At 36.8% G+C, this 10,056-nt stretch overlaps 1 protein-coding gene across 3 annotated transcripts in view; it reads right to left on the bottom strand.

The window, feature by feature from the left end:
- Positions 1-7,350: 7,350 nt before the first annotated feature.
- LOC100892395 (putative helicase MOV-10) overlaps positions 7,351-10,056 on the bottom strand; it is a 43,806-nt gene continuing 41,100 nt past the window's right edge. For all 3 annotated transcript variants that reach the window (XM_030972098.1, XM_030972099.1, XM_030972097.1), the window contains one exon: positions 7,351-9,573. The gene's annotated coding sequence lies outside the window, so the exon portion shown is untranslated. The remainder of the gene's footprint in view (positions 9,574-10,056) is intronic.

The following is a 10,056-nucleotide window of genomic DNA, read 5'->3' as shown; positions in this document are numbered from 1 at the left end:
AGATTTAACGATTGAGTCATGTATAGGCTATACTCATGTAGTAAATGAATGCCCATCTTGCTGTTGAGCATAGGAGATCAGGGTTTTCTAATTCCCCAACGAATTGTGACAACAACAAAAACAAAAATAATAATTTTAAACAATAGACAGGCTATATTTCCTTCTTTTTTTTATAATCCACAGGGAAAGCGGTTGAAAGCGGGTGGCTGATCGGTTGCCAAACTGTACCAGCCACAAAATTTGCAAGCCTACATATAGGTCAATGCAGGTAGGGTTCACAAGCTAGCTAGACATATTCATCTGGCTTTAAATCATTACCATGATAATAACACTAATGATAGTAAGAAGAAGAAAAAGAAGGAAAAGGAAGAAGGAAAAAAAAGGAAAGACGAAAGAAGAAGGGGAAAAAAGGAAAGACGAAAGAAAAAGAAAAAGAAATGGTTATGTCTGTGTATATAGTTAGATCAGTGTTGCCAGGTCTCAGAAGAACAATATCACCAAACGGCATGTGAAAAGTCACCTGATAACAGTGCCAATACGGGCAAATGTTAGTGATGTATTGGATTTTTATCACCGTAAATTTCATATTAGAGAAAAGGGAATAAGAAGAAAATTGAAAGAAAAGAAATCACGTTTAGCATACCGGTGGATATATTGTGCCCAGCTCAGTGCGCATAATAGCTTGTCAATTACAAACTCACTCTCTCTCTCTTTCTCACTTAGGCCTACTCATTGATATATTTACTCCTTTTTTCAAAACTACCAAAAATCACTAAAAAATCACAAAATTTTGGTCATAATGATTATTAAGGACGTTTTTCCACCTGGTATTTTCTGTAATATTGATTGCAGTAGTCAGAGATCTACTATAAATTATATGAGAACCGTCTGATCGAAAATGGGGCTCATAATATTCGCCCGAACGTTGGGAGTTTCCCACTCAAGATTTAATATCAATATTTTTAGATAATCCGTTAGTAAAATAGTGGATCAGACCAGGAAATTTATGACTAAAAAAATAGGTGCCCCTTAAAGGCGTGCGCCTTAGGCCTTATTCCTTACGTTAGCTTGATATATCACGTTTCTTAAAAATTAAATAATATAGAAATAAGCCTACCTTTTAGTTTTCGAACGACGTTATTTGCACCATAAAATATTTCTCCACTCATGCAGTCACGTTCAGACACCCGATCAAACTTTGTCAGTGTTCATGAAGAAGAAAATAATGACCAGGTTTAGTTGGCAATATTCGACTATCTCTCTTTCAAAGACTTGGTTTCCCTCCGGCATCGTTAAGCCATCTAGCATATGGAATCCCTAACAATATCGAATAGAGTAAAAAAAAATCTATAGCCTATATATTTATGACTGTACGGTAATTTCGGGAAATAGTCTTTACCAGCCGTCACTCGCATAATCTTTTTTTCTTCGCGTATACTTTTAAGTAGTTTTAACCTTTTCGTGTGATCATGCATGAGGAGAAAATGTAAACACCAACTGTGTCATAAAATTATTCCAGTTTATATGCCTCAACCTATGGGTCATCGGTCGGGTCAATTCTGCGGTTTATCGATACACTGAAACTGTGTCTGCGACAAAGACTGTACTGTAATTGGTGGGAATACCCAACTTAAAAATTATTTCGCAATGCGCGAGATATCGTTCCCATCAACAAGACATTATGCTATAGCCCACGGATGGCCAACCTTTTAAAGCTTGGCGGGCCGTAGCTAGTCTCCCCCCTCCCCACACACACACTCATGCAATACGTGTACACACCTGAAATTCTGCAAAAACAAACAAGCAAACAACAAGATCAGTGAGAAAAACAAATCAGGCTTATATTTAGTGTGATTTCTGTGGCTTGCACTTTTCTACTATGTTGTTAACCTCCATTACATACTCTGGTGAAAATGAGGTAAAGTGGTCCACCTTTCTCTTCTATGAAGAAATACTTTAGAGACCAATCTGATTTAAAGTTTCTGCCTTCATCAGAAACTCTCCTTTTCTTCGCAGGTCTCGAGGCCCCCCCCCCCCCCCCCCCCCCCCACTCAGTGTTATTTAGGGTACGCACTATGCTCGTTCCCTCTTTTTGAAAGCACCCCCTATCTGAGGACTGCCAACATTTTCGAACCCCCCTTTCGCGGGCTTTTCGCAGGCTTTTCCTGCCTTGGAGACCCCCCTAAATCAGGAAAAATGCTCAATGTACCCCCTAAATTCAGAATAATTTCTCAGGAGTCCAAAGAGATGAGAGAAAAAAAGAAAAACAACACCCTTTTTAAAGAAATCTCCGGGTGAAAAGTCAAATACACCCCTTTTTTTACAATTCTCGGGCCGGACTTTGTCGCACGAAAAGTACCCCTTTACCGGACATTTTGGCAACACGCATGCGGTCATTCCGACCCCTGAGTGGGGGGGGGGGGGGGGGCCGGCTCTCGAGGTCGGTGCCATGTTGGTTGTTATTCAATCAAAATCAAGGACACAGCAGAAAGACGCGGTGAACGCGGTGTAGAGGGAAGGGGACTGACTATAAAAGTTTACGATTAAGATTCATGAGAAAATTGTACGGCGGGAGAAAAGAGTTGTAAGTTTGAAAACAAGTATGGCATTTCAAACATTATTTCTCGATTCACAACAGTACTGTTGTTACTGCGTGCGGAAATTTACACGGCGAGTGATATTAATGCGGGTATTAATGTCATTAATATAATATAATGAGAGGGAATTTGAGGAGTCAGTGTATCACAACAGTTAATGTTGTTACTGCGTGCCGAAAGGAAAAATGGTTCATAATTCCGAAAAAGAAATAATAGGAATCATAATTCCGAAGATTCATAATTCCAAAAATGAAAAAGGGTTCATAATTCCGAAAATGAAATAGGGTTCATCATTACGAAGGTTCGTTTTTCCTAAAATGATATAGGGTTCATAACTCCGAAAATGAAATAGGGTTCGTAATTCCGAAAATAAAAAAGGTACCTAAACAAGAGGCCAAGACAGCCACCCCCTCTCCCCACAAGACCGTAGACAGAGAGAGAGAGAGAGAGAGAGGGAAAAAAGAGAGACAAAAAAATTAAAACAAAAGACAATAGGAAAATATACAAAGAAAAGGAAAGAAAGGAAGGAAGGAAGAGAGGAAAATCAGAAAGAGGGGCCGGATAAGATTGAAATCGGTGATAGAGAGTGAAAGATAGAAGAGGGGGTATCATGAATAATATGGTAATAAGTGGAGGTAATCTCACCGATTTCGTTTTATTTTCTGATTTTTTAATTTTGTTTATTTATTTATTTGTTCATTTGTTTGCTTGTCGCTTTTTTATTTGGTATTTGTTATTGTCTCCTCCGCCCTTTTTCTTTCCTTTCCTTTCCTTTCCCTTCTTCCCCCCCCCCCCCCCCCTTCCTCCCGATCCGCACCAGCGCAACTTGTTGACGGGAAACATCGCAACTGATGTTCCTTTCTTTTTCCCCATTTTTTTCTTCTTCCTCTTTATTTTCTTTCCCTTTCGCTCCTCTTTCCCTTCCTTCTATCTCTCTCTTTTTTTTGCTGGGGGGGGGGGGGGTAACAGCCGGGGAGGCCCCCGATCTCCTTCCCCCCTTTTCTTTTTTCTTCCTCTTCTTTCTTTCCCATTCTCTCCTCTTTCTTTTTTTTCCTTCTCTCTCTCTCTTTTGTTGTTGGCGGGGGGGGGGGGGGCAAGGCACGCTTGGCCCCCAGGATCGACGCCTGTATTCAGGCATTTCTTGAGGGATTTAAAATAAATCACGTCCGCCTTTTAATATCAGCTAGTGCTTTGAATCATACCTTAAAGGTACTATGTCCCATTTGCAGGCCAACAAAATGAAAAGGTAAAATTCCAACGGCATTTGAAAGATAATACTAATTTAGAACTTCCGTAAAAAAGGGGGCTTGCAAATTTCTTTAAGTGGGAAAATAACAACTATTAGTTGTCGAATCGACTTAAGAGCTATAGAGCCAGTAAGTAATAGTCTGATTTTCAGACCATTGTACCGGATGGTCGTTCATTTTGTGCATGCTTCGCAAAGAATCATCAGTTTAATTTTGGCCATTACAAGAAGTGGGTTATTGATGTAGAAAAATGCTCATGTACCCTTTTCAGCTCACTTTATGTATGTTATTACTAAAGAAGAAAAAATGCCAGTCAGTCACTCAATCGTGCCTGACAGTGAAGTCTAGCAAGTAAACGGGTTTCCTTGCATAATTTGAATATTAGGACACTGCTAACATTTAAATTTCACATATAGGACATACATGACATATTCATAATTCCTGGAAAGTTCTACAGAATTTGATGTTGGCTGCAAAAGGGACATAGTATCTTTAACCTGTGAAAAATATTATTAGAACTTTAAAGGTGAAAATTAATATTTGTTAACATTTTCTCTTCGAGTGTAGCCTGCTTACCCAGGCAATACCTATTTTGCATTCATGCATTAGAAAGAGAAGACGATAGAAGTAAAGCAACATAAAATATGGAAAGATAGAATTATCTGGCGGCCGCCAAGTAATCTAGTTACTATATGTTACGCTCTAGATAGAAACAAGAAATTATAGAAAAATAAAAACAATGAATTACATAGTGAGAGATAGAAAGAGAAGATAGAAGGGAAAACAAATAAATAAATAATGAAGATAGAAAGAGGAAATGATAGGAGGATAAAATCAAAGAGTATCATACGGAAAAATAGAAAGAGAAGAAGATGGGAGGATAAAAACAAAGAATAACATAAGGAAAGCAACATAACATAATTATGGAAAGATATAGAATTATTTGGCGGCCGCCAGATAAATCTTATATTCCTGATGTTAGGTTGTAGACAGAAAGAGGAAATAAAGAAGAATAAAAACAAAGAATAGCTTAACATAAGGAAAGATAGAAGGGGAAGAAGAGAGAAGGAAAAACAAAGAATAAGGAAATGAAGATAGAAAGAGGAAATGATAGAAAAATAAAAACAAATAAATACATAGGAAAGGATAAAATTATCCGGCGGCCGCATAATTCACTGGTTCTTATTCAGTAAGAGTTTTCTTTTCCCTTTCATCTCTCTCTCTCCCTCATTTTTAACCATTGATATGGAGAGGGAGGGCTGCTCAGTCGAATCGGTCTTCCCCTTCCTCCTTTTTAGGTACCCTATTTCATTTTCGGAATTATGTACCCTATTTAATTTCCGGAATTATGAACCCTTTTTCATTATCGGAATTATGAACCCTATTCCATTATCAGAATTATGAACCCTATTTCATTTTTCGGAATTATGAACCCTATTTCATTATCGGAATTATGAACCCTATTTCATTATCGGAATTATGAACCCTATTTCATTATCGGAATTAGGAACCCTTTTTCATTATCGGAATTATGAACCCTATTTCATTATCGGAATTATGTACCCTATTTCATTTTTCGGAATTATGAACCCTATTTCATTATCGGAATTATGAACCCTATTTCATTATCGGAATTATGAACCCTATTTCATTTTCGGAATTATGAACCCTATTTCATTATCGGAATTATGAACCCTATTTCATTATCGGAATTATGAACCCTATTTCATTATCGGAATTATGAACCCTTTTTCATTATCGGAATTATGAACCCTATTTCATTTTCGGAATTATGAACCCTATTTCATTTTCGGAATTATGATCCCTATTTTATTTTCGGAATTATGAACCCTATTTCATTTTCGGAATTATGAACCCCATTTCATTTTTGGAATTACGAACCTTATTTCATTTTTGGAATTATGAACCCTATTTCATTTTTGGAATTACGAACATTATTTCATTTTCGGAAATACGAAACTTAGGAATAACGGACCTTCGAGCAGGCGCGGATCCAGGATTTCTTAGGGGAGGGGGCCCAATTTTTTTTTTTGCTCCCGAAATTTTGAAATCGCGCCGACCGAAAAGTCGCTCAGTGGGGGGGGGGGGGGGGGGGGGGGGGGGGGGGGGTAGTGAGCACAATTTTTTTTTTTGCTCCCAAAAATTTGAAAATCGCGTCGGCCGAAAAGTCGCTCAGTGGGGGGGGGGGGGCTGGTTCCGCCACTGCCTTCGAGTAACCACCTTCAGAAATACGACATGTAACCAACAAATCTACTGCAAGATAAAATGAATCCAGAATAAATCATAGCAATTATCTCTCAAAATACGATTCCCATATACCAGAGCTCCAGAGTAGCTTTATAATGTCCACATTTAGTTTTTTTTTTTTTAAGAAAATGATATAGTCTAGTATGGGTACGTTAACTGGACCATTAGTCATGTTCATCAAAGTCTATACATAACAATTTACAAATATTTTTCGTTGATGGACTCTTTCACGTTGTGCCTGCCATTGACTGCCAATCAGTAATGGGCCCCAGCAGAGCTCCCAGGGGGCAGGTGGTCACATATGCAGTGCCCCTCCCACCTTTTTAAGTAAATGTACCCCAAAAGTGCTATTTTGTTTATTTCTAATAGGGACCAGTTTCACATCCTTATAAGTGCCCCTAACACCACCTCTGATTGGTACCCTGTTCACCTACAATAATTGCCCCTATTCGAATCTGTTACTTGGTCCAGTGCCCCATTTCTTTGTAATAACTGCCCCTTACCCTTCTGATAAATGCCCCCTTTTCATCTATGAGTGCCCCTATTCATTTTGACAAGCCCCCCTTTTCCTTCGTAATAAGCGTCCTTTTTCCTTCTAAAAAATGCCCCTATTCCTTTTTAATCATCTCAGGTGAGTGCCCATTTTCAGCTACAAGAAGTGCCCCTTACCACCTTTGATAAGGGCCCCCTTCACCTCTGATAATTGCCCCTTTTCAAATCTGGCGAGTGCCATTATTCAAGAGAGATGCCCCTTTCCTTTGTAATAAGTGCCCCTTTTTAATTCTGACAATTGCCCCTTTTATATTGACAGGTGCATCTTTTTCCTTTTTGATAAGAGTGCCTTCTTCTTGAATTTTCCCCAAAGCTTGCTCGTATTTATAGTTAATGTAATTATGTAACTTAGTAAAGGTCTTTTCAGTCTTTTATGATGAAATTGTGCTTAAAACCCCATCAGGACTTCTTTCCTATGATCTAATTGGTCGCAATGCGACCTCATACATCTTTAAAATGTTGCTTGCTCTCTTCACTCACTCGCAAATAAATATTCAGACTATCACACGCAGCTGCAAAGCGTAATATTTGTCCGGGGTACCCTCGCTAGTCATAATGACCGCTATTCAAACAAGGTTAAAGCCAGTGTGTTTGAAAGTTAAACTTCGATCTCAATTCAAAATCTATAACTCTGAAATTTTCAGCTGTTCAGCAACTGCCTTTGCAGCGATGTGACCCAAATTGACTTTTCTGACATACAGGTTTACCAATGTATTTTGATCGATAGTCACATATACAGTTTTTTTCTTTTCACACAAATTTGCACCTCAAATAGCTAGGTTGCTTTATCATATAAACATGGGTACGGTAACTAATGTTTCTGATCTTACAGAATATTCACAAAATTAGATATAAAGATTTCTTCATACTATTAATATCGCGGTTTGTTTTTATAAAAGAAAAACCTAACAAAATCCAAGTTTCAAAGTCAAATAAAATTAGACTTGCATTATCCCTTAAATTTTTCTTTAATTTCAGACAGTACATGTACTTGCCTGTGGACAATCTACAAGTAACTAACTTTCAATAGATTCCTATTGCAAAACAGGTAATTCTTATCAATTTGAAGAACCTATTACATGACATCTTCGATATACAAAGGAATCATTGTGACATTAAAAAACAAATATTACAGATACAAATATTATTGAAGAATTAAAACCACAAGAAAACAAGCAAGAACCTACGAAGGAAACAAAATGGTGTAAACAAATTGCATCTTATATTCATAACTTAAAAGTAAACAGACTATGGCACAGTACACAACCATATTTTCTAAGTTTCTTGAGATTCAAAATAAAATTTGCACAAATATGACTGTCGTAAATCATATCCGAGAGAGAAATGACATGCCGCATAGAGCACAGGGTAGCTGAGCCCTCGACCAAATTGATCAAATTTATTTTAAAAATTACAAGAATCATTCTGATATTAAACATTTTAATATTATTATAGACAATTTATTAAAATTGCATGCATTTTTTTTCTTTACATCTTTATCACTTAGGGTTAAAAGACATAAATTACAGTTCACTTTTCAGCTATTACATTTTGCATGCGGATTAAAAAAGAGAATACGACTTGTACATGGCACGAAATATTATCATCAAAAGCAAAAATGTCATGGAATGTTAATAAATCTGATTCTTATTTGCAGACTAAAATTGTAAAAAAATGTGTATGAATTAAAAAGATTCCACATCAAAAGATTATGTAACATTTTAAGAAATACATTATTCAACTGCACATTCTTCTGGCAAGTATCTCAAATGGAATATACTGGTCATGCAACAAATGTATGAATTACAATATCATGAAAAGAGGCACTAGTGAATTCAAAGATTTAGTTCACATACACCCTTCAACTACCAACACTATTATGGATCTTATCTCAAAAACATGAAAATGTCCAACTTTGTGGGCATGTGTACCGGTACATGCACAAGTTAATACGTATGAAATGAAATGAGATATATGTCTGATAGTATATATATATGTACTTGTACAACATTCACATGAAAGTTGTACCAATGGATATACTACTGTCTACACAAAGTATCAAATATATTGGTTAACCATTACTATTTAACTTGTACAAGTATATCCAGATGTAAAATTATCATTGTCTGAACAAAAGTTTTTTTGTTTTTTTTTCATTCGCTCGACCAATAGATCATTCTCTTATATCAGACATTGATCCGATGAGACTATATCTGGTTCCAATGCCCTATCTTCATTGCAGAGCTGTCCATACCAGGGTGGTCATTTCTAAATATGCACTCGCATCATGACAATTCATCCTATTATTCAGCTATGATCTTCATGATCTTCATGATCTTCGGTATACAATTTTTTGTTCTACCAAAGTTTTTAATTATTGCAGAAATGATCATTTAACTCTAACTCTATCTCTATATAAAAGCTGAACATTATTATTATTATTATTATTATTATCTCCCTGCCCACCCTTTGTGCCTGTTTGGTATGTATAATTACATTGAAAAGATGCTATTGACAATATAAAAAACAGCTGCCTTATTATTATTATTATTATTCCTACTACTCTACCTGCTCATCCTTATGCATGATGAACCATTCTCTGGAGTCTCGGTACAAGATGTATGAATTACTGTTCTACATAGTTTCTACACATCTGTCTCTTCAATGTTACTGTCTTGCTCATCTCTCGTCCTGTTTGCCGGGTCTACCAACAACACTGATGATTTTAACATAGCTGTCTCACTAAACAGCTGCATTCGACTCTCACTATTCTACCAGTAAATGGCTAATCATTCTTTGGCTTGTTGGTTGTTATGGAGATGACCTCTTGACCTAGTCTTCACCTCTCCATTCGGGGTCATTCTGCTGAGCAACTTGACTGAATCCAAGCTGCTCTTCCACTTCTTCCACTGCAATTAAAAAAATACAAAAAAGGGAATAATGATAAAGTGGCACTTAATGTCATTTTCTTCTGCTAATGCTTCTTAAAATACTAATCAATTAAACTTTTAACATAACTATGCTTCCAAATCACTTCTACTTCAAGCAATGAAGAATAGTCCTCTACAATGGGAGTTAACATATGTGCGAACAGGAGAGAGAGAGAGCTCAAGTTCCACAGGGGGTTGAAAAAATGGTATACTTGTGGATCTCCTTGAACAAATTAAAGGCTGGAATGAGAAATCTACCAATACTGCCTGGTATAAGCACTGAAAGTGTTTGTGCAATGAATGCATTTAAAAAAAAAATCACTTTCAACATAAATCTAACAAATTATTCAACTCTCCAATCCATAAAACTTCAATAAATATATGTGTATTATCTTGAATAGCAAATAAACTCTGTCTGTCTGTCTCTCTCTCTCTGTCTCTGTCTCTCTCTCTGTCTCTGTC

Source organism: Strongylocentrotus purpuratus, unplaced genomic scaffold (genome assembly GCF_000002235.5).
Source record: "Strongylocentrotus purpuratus isolate Spur 01 unplaced genomic scaffold, Spur_5.0 spur5_scaffold_6, whole genome shotgun sequence".
NCBI lineage: Eukaryota > Metazoa > Echinodermata > Echinoidea > Camarodonta > Strongylocentrotidae > Strongylocentrotus > Strongylocentrotus purpuratus.
This window is presented reverse-complemented; position numbering and strand designations above follow the sequence as displayed.